General features: G+C 37.1%; 1 long non-coding RNA gene across 1 annotated transcript; it reads left to right on the top strand.

Annotated features, from left to right (window-relative positions):
- The first annotated feature begins 10,348 nt into the window (after window positions 1-10,348).
- LOC125580682 lies at window positions 10,349-12,381 on the top strand. Its single transcript, XR_007318415.1, has 2 exons — window positions 10,349-11,469; window positions 11,636-12,381. It is a non-coding gene; the product is annotated as an uncharacterized LOC125580682 (long non-coding RNA).
- Window positions 12,382-12,462: the final 81 nt, after the last annotated feature.

Here is a 12,462-nt window from a genome sequence, read left to right as displayed (position 1 = left end):
AGAGGAACTGTGGCGTGCCAAATAGAGTGAGCATCGAAATAGCCTCCATACGGAGGGAAGTCATATATCTCTAAAAGCATAGCTAAACCTGAAGCTATCACAACCACCCACAGTTTCCAATTAGAAGGATGCCTAGAAACAGCTGCCCATCTTGCCCATAGGAAAAGCTGAGCGACTCCCATGGCCACACACACAATCATGCTCCAACCTGTAAACAACATTGAACTCACAGAGAATGTGGAGAAAAAAAATAGAACTGGTTTCAGATAGGGGAAAGAGTTCTCTGTATACCATAGTAAAGTTTGTAGAAGTTAATGTACAGTACGTGGGTGGTGACTAAAGCTAGTACTGGAGTGGATACCATGACTCTTGCAGCCTCCACCCGAACATCAAAGGTTCATAGGATGGATACGATGAGTGAGAATCCGAGAACGGCTATTGCAGATGAGTAGTCCAACCTCTTTGTGATGTCAACATCCCTGAGAAACCATAGAGACAGATCACCAGAAGATTGTGGATGATAAAAGTAATGTGTAGATGATTACCGAATGTGGAAAACTGCACTCTAGAACCAAAAGTTCATGAACAGAAACCAACATATTCATAGTAACGTCCTATCTTGTTTGAGAGGCAACTTATAGTATAGTGTAATGAAGAAGAAGAGTCAGCCATGGAAATGCATCGCTAGGCTTAACACAGAGAAAGTAACAGAAGCAGGGTCCTGACAATGACCATGGGCTCTTCTCATCATGGCTACCATGTCTGTTTCCTGAACAAATTCATTAATTATTCCAGTTCTCTAAACATAACATCTAAATGTTGTAGCTTCTCAATCTTACCATGATATTCTCCATTGAGCCAGACATGCAATGCGTGGCCAACGTTAGAAACTCTAACAGTAGGCTTGCCTCCTTTATTCTTAAGGTCACTGTCATCTATCTTGAACCTATAATATAGAAAATTAATCAGATAAAATTCTTATGTTTCTTTTTGATGTTTTCTTCTTGAAATTCTAATTCATAAAAAGAAATCAGACTTGTACGCTTACTTTGTTGTGTACCATCCGTAATCATAATTGTTTTTGGACCGGTCTCGGTGAACACCTTGAAATCAAACTTCTTATTTGTCTTCTTTGACTTCATATAATTCCCTGCAGTGTGATGAGAGACAATCTGGAACATATAGCAACAAAAAAAAATGAAAGTAAATATTCTCTTAATTTTTTGCCGATACAATACCTGAGTAGAGTGGTTCCCTTGAATTCACAATGCTCCTTGATGTTTTTCGAGTTCCAGAAACGGGGGAAGTCAAGCAACAATGAACGCTTGATAAAGAAGATTAACCAACAGAGGTTCTGGAGATTCATCTATAATTTATAGGTTTGGCGTGAAGGAAACGGAGAGGTCGACATCGCTTCTGAATTAAATGACGAAAACATTATTGGTAAATCAAAAGACATACGTTGAACAATAGGGAAGATTAATGTTTGGTGTTTGCAGAGAAGCTGAACGGAGACGGCAAAGATAAAGAGACGAAGAACAATTAAAAAAAACCTAATCGACAAAACGATGTGTTTAATAACATAATAAAACATTAATTGAATGGAAAAACTCAAATCATACCATATAATTTAAAAACCAAACGCGAGAACATAATTACTAAACCAAACCGAGAATCATGGACTCCACAGTCTTTATAAAATGCATATGTGTACACTTTAAGGAGAGAGTAAACTCTCCTATCATAAATATATATTAGTTTCAGCCATCAATGTACAAAGTATCCTTTAGTTTAGTGGTATAAATGTTGGTGTTTATATCTCAATGACTCGGGTTCGAGCCACAGGCTTGACACTTTTATCACACTTTTTAAAAGTGGGACCCACAGACCGCTGACGTGGCGGCACATGAATGAGGCAAATGCCTTATTATATTAAAGATTCTTATGCTCGTGTTTCTTTTAAAATGCATTATCTTATCATATCATATATCAAAAACCAAAGTAATATACGCTTATGTACCTAGCGAAAACCCTTAATCGATTTTGAACCTACATTTTTTTCAATTGACTATTAAGCCATCATGTCAGATTAATTGGCATCTTAATTAACTGACAACTCATCATAACTCTTTTAATTAGTACAAAATACATAGTTACTGTTGTTAAACTAGAGAATAGAATCTGTATGTTTCTGTCTATACATAAACATAAAGTGTGCCCTTTATATATAGGGAATTACAAAGAGAGAAAAAGGAAAGACTACAAATATGGAAAGTCTAGAATATAGAAATAGTACAAATCATAAACCAATAAGGATAATGGAAAGAAGGAGATGGCCGACTCTCTCTCTCTAACCGGACCATCTCTCTCTCTCTCTACCGGTTATGGACATCCATCATATGGTTTATAACACTCCCCCTTGGATGTAATAACCATACAGAGTTTGTAATACGCTTTGAATGTTGCCACATTAAAACCTTACCAGGAAAACCCAGTGGGACAAAACCATGGTGAAGGAAAAAGAGTACAACACGTATTACTCATCCTGTTCTGAACATCACTGAAGGTCTTTCAGTCTACGCATCCCAATCTGATGCTTGAACTTCCTGAACGTGCAAGTCGGAAGTGATTTGGTGAACAGGTCGGCTGAGTTATCGCTGGAACGCACTTGGACTACTTGGACCTCGCTGGCTTTCTGAAGTTCATGCGTGAAGAAGAGCTTGGGCAGGATGTGCTTCGTCCTGTCTCCTTTGATGTAGCCATCTTTGAGCTGAGCAATGCATGCTGCATTGTCCTCATACATCACTGTTGGTGCGTTATTGCCTTCGGACATCCCACAATCAACTCAAACATGTTGGGTCATGGACCTCAACCAAACACACTCGCGGCTGGCTTCATGTATCGCCAAGATCTCTGAATGGCTTGAAGATGTGGCCACTATCGTCTGCTTCATGGAACGCCATGATATGGCCGTTGCACCATGTGTAAACACATAGCGTGTCTGTGATCGAGCATTGTGTGGATCCGAAAGAAAACCTGCATCAGCAAAACCAACTAAACCTTCTTTGTTTTGGTTAGTATAAAATAGACCCAAATCTTTCGTTCCTTGCAGGTAACGAAGAACATGTTTAATCCTGTTCCAATGCCTTTGGGTCGGACAATGGCTAAATCTAGACAATAGATTCACGGCAAAACATATATCTGGTCGTGTGTGACTAGCCAGATACATCAAAGCTCCTATGGAACTGATATATGGCATTTCGAGACCAAGGACATCTTCATCGTCCATCTTAGGACGAAATGGATCAGTGTCCAGGCCGAGGGACCTCACGACCATGGGGCTCGATAATGGGTGAGACTCAGCCATATTAAATCTCTTGAGTACTTTTTCTGTATATGCCATTTGATGCACAAGGATTCCATCATTAATGTACTCAAGCTGTAATCCCAAACAGAACTTTGTTTTTCCTAGATCTTTCATCTCGAATTCTTTCTTAAGATATTCAACTGTTTGGTAAATCTCTTCAGAGGTTCCTAGGATATTCAGATTATCAACATACACTGCTATGATCACAAATCCTTTTTCGAATTTCTTTATAAAAATACATGGACTGATCGGGTCATTCTTATAGTCCTCTTTCACTAGGTACTCCCTTAGTCTATTGTACCACATTCGACCTGATTGTTTCAGTCCATAAAGTGATTTATCCAACTTTATACAATGTTGTTCTCGAGAACTCGATTTGTTTTTCAATTCAATACCCTCTGGGACTTTCATATATATCTCATTATCCAGTGGACCATATAAGTATGCAGTTACTACATCCATTAACCGCAAGTCTAAGTTTTCTCTTATAGCCAGACTTATTAGGAATCTAAAAGTAGTAGCATCCACCACAGGGGAATATGTTTCTTCATAATCGATTCCTGGTCTCTGTGAGAATCCTTGTGCAATAAGCCGTGCTTTATATCTTACTACTTCACCATGTTCATTTCTTTTCCTCACAAAGACCCATTTGTATCCAACTGGTTTGACATCATATGGTGTTTGGATTATAGGACCGAAAACACCTCTTTTCTTTAAAGAATTTAACTCTACGTTTATAGCTTCTTTTCATTGGATCCAATCTGATCGCTGAGTGCACTCATAAATAGACGTGAGTTCATGATCCTCATTTAAATCCATAAGTTCAAGTGCTACCTTGTATGCAAATATATCATCAATGTCGACATTCTTTCTGTTCCATTGTATACCAGACAAGACATAATTTATTGAGATCTCATTATTATCAGGACCATCAGTACCATGAAGCTTGGCGTCCCAAACCCCATTGTTTGGCACATCTGGACCGGCCGTGTCTAGGGCCTTAGGCTCGACCACGGCTATGTCTCGGGTTTTCAGATCAGCCGCGCCCGGGTCTCGGATATCATTGCCCTCGGTTTCATTCTCTGCACCTTTCGTTGTTTTTCGAGGGTTCTTATCTTTGGAACCTATTGGTATACCACGTTTCAAACGTTGTCTAGACTTTGTAGCAACTTGATTGTGTCCCTCTTGAACATCAATACGAATTGGTGCATTAGCAGCTGGTATATATGACTTAGTCACTCTTTTCGGGTCAGCAAAGGAATATGGCAATTGATTAGCTAGCATTTGTAAATGTATTATCTTTTGGACTTTTAAATAACATTCTTGAGTTCGAGGATCTTGCCAAGATAAGGATGTTTGATTCCATGTAATTTCTTTTACCAGCTTATTATTATCTCCCCCTAATGTTGGATGTTCGGATTCATCGAAATGACAATCCGCGTATCTGGCCTTAAACAAATCACCCGTAGTTGACTCAAGATACTTAATAATCGTGGGAGAATCATATCCAACATATATCCCCATCTTCCTTTGAGGTCCCATCTTTGTTCTCTGTGGTGGAGCAATTGGAACATAAACGGCACAGCCAAATATCTTAAGATGGGATATGTCTGGCTCATGACCCGTAAGCAATTGTGATGGGGAATATTTATGTTCACTAGATGGCCTGATGCGTATGAGTTCAGCCGCGTGCAAGACCTCGTGTCCCCAAGCTGTGGCCGGAAGCTTAGACCTCATAAGCAATGGTCTAGCTATCAGTTGAATTTGTTTTATGAATGATTCAGCCAAGCCATTCTGTGTATGTACATGTGCCACGGAGTGTTCCACACTTACCCCCATGGACATACAGTAATCATTAAACGCTTGGGACGTGAACTCACCAGCATTATCAAGACGTATAGTCTTTAAAGGAAAATCTGGAAAGTGTGCTCTCAGACGAATGATCTGAGCCAATTATCTCGCAAATGCCAAGTTACGAGTTGATAGGAGATAGACGTGCGACCATCTTGTGGACGCATCAATCAAGACCATGTAATATCTAAACGTCCCACAAGGTGGGTGTATTGGTCCACAGATGTCTCCTTGTATTCTTTCCAGAAAGCTTATTGTTTCCTTAGTCACTTTGACAGGTGATGGCCTAACAATGAGTTTCCCTTGTGAACATGGCACACATGTTAGATTCTTAGGGACAACTTGTTTTCCTTTCAATGGATGGCCGTTTGTATTCGAAATCAACTTTCGCATCATGATCAAACCAGGATGACCAAGCCGGTCGTGCCAGAGAGTAAAATTCTCGGTGGACACACAGTTTAATATGGCATTGGCCTCAATCATTCCGACCTTAGCATAGTAAAGGCCAGTAGAGAGCGCATGTATAGAATCTAGGACTTTCTTATGTCCTTGGCCGATCTCAATGATCTGAAGGAAATCTTTTTTTCATTCGCCCTTAGTCTCAATATGAAAGCCATTCATTCGAATGTATTTAAAGCTCAATAGGTTTCTCTTAGAGCTGGGTGAATACAATGCATCAGATATCTCTAGATGCATACCCTTAGGAAACATGATGTTAGCCTGGCCGTAGCCCTCTATGAGACTGGCTATATCCGCAATGGTATTGATATTGGCGTTTTTCAGAGTTAGATTTATGAAATATCTTTTGTCTCTTAAGATCGTGTAGCTTGACCCACTGTCCACAACGAACACATCCATATCATCTTTCATTCTTCAAAACAGATTATAGAATGATGCTTTAGAGACTTCTTTTATAAAACTCTCATTCATTAATAAAACAAGTTCAAAGCAATCAAAACATAGAAAACACAAAGCAAAGAACAAAAACATAGATGGCCGAAATCAACTTTGATCTTTTAAACAATCTGAAGTTTCATAATCCACGAGATCATCTCGTTCATGATTGAAATCTTCTTCACCATCTTGATAAGTCATATGAGCTTCAGGATTCTTCCCCTTCAAACTCTCTTGATAGAGGTCAACGAGATGTTTGGGAGTCCTACATGTCTTAGCCCAATGATTACCCATACCACATCTATGACACACAGATTTGGTCGAGTTTTGTGGCTTGAAAGATGTACCACGGCCTCGGCCATGACCACGGCCTCCATAAGAGTTTCCTTGGCCACGGCCATATGAGTTACCTCGGCCTCGACCAAACGAGTTTCGGCCTCGACCACCACGTCCATGCCATTTTCCACGACCACAGCCGTGTTGTCTATCACCCTGGACATGGTTTGACTCTTTCTTAGCCTCTACGGCCGCATCTGCCTCAGGTAATGAAGTTGTTCCAGGAGGTCTCAATTCACTGTTTCTCATCAACAATTCATTGTTCTGCTCAGCGAGCAAAAGACAAGAGATCAGATTAGCATAAGTAGAGAAGCCCTTCTCACGGTACTGTTGTTGTAACAACACATTGCTTGTGTGGAAGGTGGAAAAGGTTTTCTCAAGCATATCTTTATCCGTTATATCCTCACCACACAGTTTCAATTTCGAAACTCTCTTAAATAGGGCCGAGTTATACTCGTCCGGACTTAAAGTTCTGGATTCTGAGATTCCTCCAATCATACATAGCCTTTGGTAATAACATCGTTCTCTGGTGATCATATCTCGTTTTCAACTCTGTCCAAAGGTCTAGAGGATTCTCAATAGTCAAATACTGATCTTTGAGACTCCCAATAAGATGATGGCGTATAATCAATATCGCTCTGTATCTATCTTTCTCACTTGCATTATTTTCCTCGGTGATACATTCACCGAGTCCCTTGGATTTCAGGATGATCTTAGCATCAAGTGCCCATTGCAAGTAATTATCACCAGAGAGATTTAGGGCAGCAAAATCCAAGTTGTTGATTTTCGACATCTGAAATCATATGTTTCATTCTAAGGATTTATAATGTTCTTATGATGCATACAAGACAATCAGATATGCAAATTGGTCACACGACCAAACGAATATGATGCATGATAAGCCGCACGACCAAGACAGATATGATGCAATCAGTTCATAATGCAATTCGGTTAAGTGATGGACAAACAAGCCTCACGGCCAAGACAGTTTCTAAGTGTAATTGCAATCAATCAACGTTCATTCGGTTATGTATGAAAACTATCATGCTAGCCGGATCTTTATCAAGTCGAGAATGTATAAATCAGTTAACCTAGCAAGCGATTTCTAATTCAAACGGATCAAGCAATCAGTTTCAGTTTCAAGGATTTGATTTTAATCAAACAATCAAACTAGTATTTGATTTCAAATCATTAGGGTTTCAATCAAATAAGCAATACGATTTCAATTTGAAACATTCAATCAGTTTTATCAATTTAATCAATCAATCAGATTCAAGTATGAATTTAGCAATCCTAGCAAAACAATTTCTATGTGACCATTCAAGCAATCAAGCAATCAATTGATTTCGATTTCAAGAATTAGGGTTTAGATAAAATCGAATATGCATTAGCTTTAGGGTTTGAATCGATTTCATGCATAACATGCATTATGCATGTATGCGGCTAAGGGTTGAGATATTAGGGTTTCGATTTTATGGAATCGATCTTATGATCATTAGTTCGATTTTACTCATTGGGGTATTGATCTATTATCTTAGGGTTTCGATTAGGGTTTAAGGATTACCTTATCCTCAAGTCGGGTTGAATGGACCACCAATGAGAAGAGACGCGAACTGGACTTTGCTGATCCGGAACACGAACGAGCTGCTATCGGGTCGCGAACGGATCGAGTATCAAGCTGAGCAGGAACAGACTGACATCGTCTATCGCTGAGCTGAGGCGGGTCGCGAACTGTCTGAGTTTGTGTCTCACGAACAGGCTGAGATCGAGTTGCGAGCTTGCTGATCGGGAACAAGAGCTGGATGTTGCTGAACACGGGATGGGATGTATCACTATCGGGATTTATGTTCTCGCCGGTAAGGATGTTCGCCGAGGGGATTAGGGTTTGATTTGACGGGTTTGTTTTAGCTTAGGGTTTAGAGAGTAATCGTGCTGATAACGTGTTATGAAACTAGAGAATATAATCTGTATTTTTCTGTCTATACATAAACATAAAGTGTGTCTTTTATATATAGGGAATTACAAAAAGAAAAAAAAAAGAGTACAAATATAGAAAAAGTCTAGAATATGGAAATAGTACAAATCATAAACCAGTAAGGATAATGGAAACAAAGAGATGGCCGACTCTCTCTCTCTCTAACCGGACCGTCTCTCTCTACCGGTTATTGACATCCATCGTAAGGTTTATAATAGTTACAACTTTTTAAATGTTTTCTATTAATATATAACTAGGATAAGACCTGCGCTTTGCGCAGGGTAAATTTATATGAAAATTATTTAAGAAATATCGTATACAAAATAAAATTTATATTATTGATCGAATTAATATTTTTGGCCCTTAAACAATTTCTTAAAAATTTTTTTGTTAATTATATAATTTGTTTACTGATAAAACTATGCCAGATCAGTTTTATATCATGACTTAAACTTTTTTACTAACGTTTAGGCCCAAGAATGTCATGTCTACTATTTGGTTACAATGAAACTATGTCAGCCTAGTTTTATATCGTGATTTAGCAATTTAAAAGTTAATTATGGTTATGAGAAGTTTACGTTCACGTGTCAATCCTATCTATCTTTGATATTTTTCTCTTTTTTGTGTCATTTTGGGTATTGCTCGTTATAAATATTGATTTTGTGAGTTTATTCTCATTTTTTTCTTTTATTTTGGCCTGATATTTAGAAAACTTTTAGGATTCAAAATTATTGAAGAGATACATACTTAGGTTAAGATTTGCGCCTTCTGCTGAATATTTTTTTTATATTTATTACTTATTTTATATTTTTATGCATATTATGAAATAATAAAATTAAATAACTAAGAAATCAGATAGTACTATGTAATAAATTGGCTTTCACTTACAAATCAAATGACCGCTCTTGTTTATTCGCAATCATTTTAAGACAAATAAATCAAAACAATCGATCTTATATATCGTATATAATATATAATTATATTTAAACGATATGAAGTATATATATATTAACATAAACACCTATTAAAATAAAATTATTTATTTATGTGATTTTATTATCATTGTATCTTATTATAGAAAAAAATTAAACATTGATCACAAAAGTTTATGTGAGACTTTTAACAGTTTTAGTAATTTATACTCGTTTTGAAAAATTCAAAATACAACATATACAAAAAAATCTAAAATTTTATTATATGATCAATGTAATTGTGTAATTTACTTTAATAATAAAGAATTAAACAAAAATGATAGAAAGTATACAGATTATTTGCAAATCTTCATTATTTAAAATCATTAATTACTATTTATATCATAATCACATTAGGTAATTCCGTAAGTTTCATTTAAGGAAATAATATATAATAAATTTCAATTTGATAAATGAATGGTCCATAATGGACATACTATATAATATAATATTCTCTAACAATTTAATTTTGGACTAACAAAATTCTCAATTAATTTTCAAGCCGCCACGTAAACAAATTAACATTTCAATTACTTGACAACTCAGCATGACACTTTTTTAATTAGTACAAAGTACATGTCATAAACTTTTTAAATGTTTCTCTATTAATATATAGGGGATGTTAAACCATTGATCATTTATTTTTAACATAATAATTTTAACAGTTTTAGTAATTTTGTCATTTTTTAATTTTCAAAATATAACATATACGAAGAAATCTATATTTTAATTTTATAGCTAGTTTGATTGTTTAATTTATTTTAATAATATAAAATTAAAAAAACGATGGATGAGATATAAATTATTATCAAATCTTTATTATTACAATCATTAATTGTCATATATATATTAGTCATATTTGGTAATTCCGTAGCTTTTACTTAAGGAAAGAAAAGTAAATAGTAATTGTACACTTTAATTAATTTTATGATTAATTTAATGAAAAGTATAATATATACTTAATTGGACCAACATATTTTCTAAGGATTCTGAATTTCATTCTGGTGATGACATGTGTCTACACTTAAATGTTGTAATGTTTCTGAATTAATATATAAGGGATTAACTTTCAAAAGAGCTTTTCTTTCTCCCATAAACACTTTAGTCTCCTCAATAACGTAGTTGGTATCCATCATGTTTGCGTAAACCTTGGTAAGAACAATCAAAGTTGTGCAGCGGCTCTGTCTTCTTTGTCTTGAGATTAAAAACAAAGATAGAACTTGTGTTATCCCTTTTAACACTGAAATAGATGGAATCTCTAATGAATCCGTCATTGCCGAGCACAGTGATGCCTTGATCCAAAAGCATTGACTCGTCTCCCAAAGAACCAACGAGTTGGTGATTCCTCATCCTCAGGAATCCTAGTGAACAAACCTTGATAACCCTGAAGGACCAGGTTTCAGACCTCGGCCTCCACCATTTTTCAACCTTGAAGACTTCTCCTGTCACCGTGACTACAAGTTTTGTCGGAACAACAAGACCTAAACGTAGTCTTTCCACAATAACACCGCACTGTAATATGACACTTTTAGAACTGGTAAGCACCCTATACGTGCTTCTTTGTTATTGGCTAATGTCTTCTCTCTGTTTCTCTTCCTCTTCGTCGACGTTGGAGAAACAAGAGCCTGAATCGTCAACATCGGAGGAGGCGCAAGCTGTGACTCCGTGGGTCGTCTCCGGTAATGTCGATCACGGGAAGGTGATCGAAAAGTTCGGCTGCGATAGGATAGACGAGTCGCTGATTTGCGTGTTTGATGATTCGGTTTTTTTTTGTGTGTTTGATGATTCGGTTTTTGATTTGCATTGATGGGGATGTTAAAAGTTATGTTCTTTTGGCTGAGTGAGGATGAATGGGTTGAACAAAGTAACCAGGAGAGGGGAGAACAAAGTAACCAGGACTCTTGGGTCTCGGGAATTCATGCGATACTACAAACATAAGCCACCACCATCTTCTCAGAAACACATTGTCGACTCTCTAGCCACGAGGTTTGTTTCCTGTGATAAGGGTTCGTCAGTTTCGTTAAAGCTCCAGACTTTATGTTTTCAATTGCCTCTGACGACACAGAACGCTTAAGGTTCTCCTCCTCTCTTTTCTCAAATCTGGGTTGTATTTGCTACAAGTATTGGTTTTTGGTGATAAGGGTTCGTCAGTTTCGTTAAAGTTTCAGACTTTTTATTTGCATTTTCCCTTGATTTGATCTTTTGGAGCTCAGCTGCGTTTATATGGTTGGTGATGTATAGTGGTGGTTAATCAAGTAAGTGTTCACGCTGGTGTGTAGGGAAGCAATGGATGAATCTGCAGAATGGCGGAGAATGTTTGACTGTGAAGCTGAGAAAGCTTCTAACTGTAACTCAGAGCTGGCACTGGTACTGTTTCTCTAAGCTCCTCCTCCATGTAGAGAAAGGTTTTTTCACTTTTATTTTGCTTTAGGGATTGACTTCGAATGGTACCTAGTTATGGTTGTCTCTGTGGTGACATGTAAACCCATGTTCTGCTCAACTTGCATTTGTTTTCGTGGTTAGTGCATTCCTATAGTCTTGTAAATGGTTATTTTGTTGGCTCTGTGTCCCTGGATCGTTGAAGGTTTAGTTTACCTGTGGCTCATTAGTTCTTCTGTTTACCTGTGTCCCAATCATAAATTCAAATCCACAATCCTTATAAGTTATAATATTGGATGCTTGTGGCTCATTAGTTCTTCTGTCTATTGGGTTAGGAAAATGCAGCATTGCTCACTAAGATAGAGACACTAAAACAAGAGCTGGAAGCTTCAAGGTTAAAGTGCCGTTCAAGAGAGGCACCCCATTAGATTGGTTTTCTGTAGTAGACATCCAGCGTTTGATATTAGCTCTCGCTCATTCAGCTGCTGGTAAGAAAATCTTAAACATTTCATTCTCATGTATAACAGTTGTTGTAGTAGACGATTTGTAGGCTCTTTTTGGAACAATCATACTAGCAATACCTGTAATATACATCATCATTTTCATCACCTTGTATCGAGATAATCCATCTTAGAATTCAATTCACTGGATTCATGTGTTGTTTTCAGAGTATTGGATTGTGTTATGTT

The sequence above is a fragment of the Brassica napus genome, chromosome C1 (genome assembly GCF_020379485.1).
Source record: "Brassica napus cultivar Da-Ae chromosome C1, Da-Ae, whole genome shotgun sequence".
NCBI classification, from domain to species: domain Eukaryota; kingdom Viridiplantae; phylum Streptophyta; class Magnoliopsida; order Brassicales; family Brassicaceae; genus Brassica; species Brassica napus.
The sequence above is the reverse complement of the archived record's forward strand: the minus strand, read 5'-3'. Positions and strand labels throughout refer to the sequence as shown.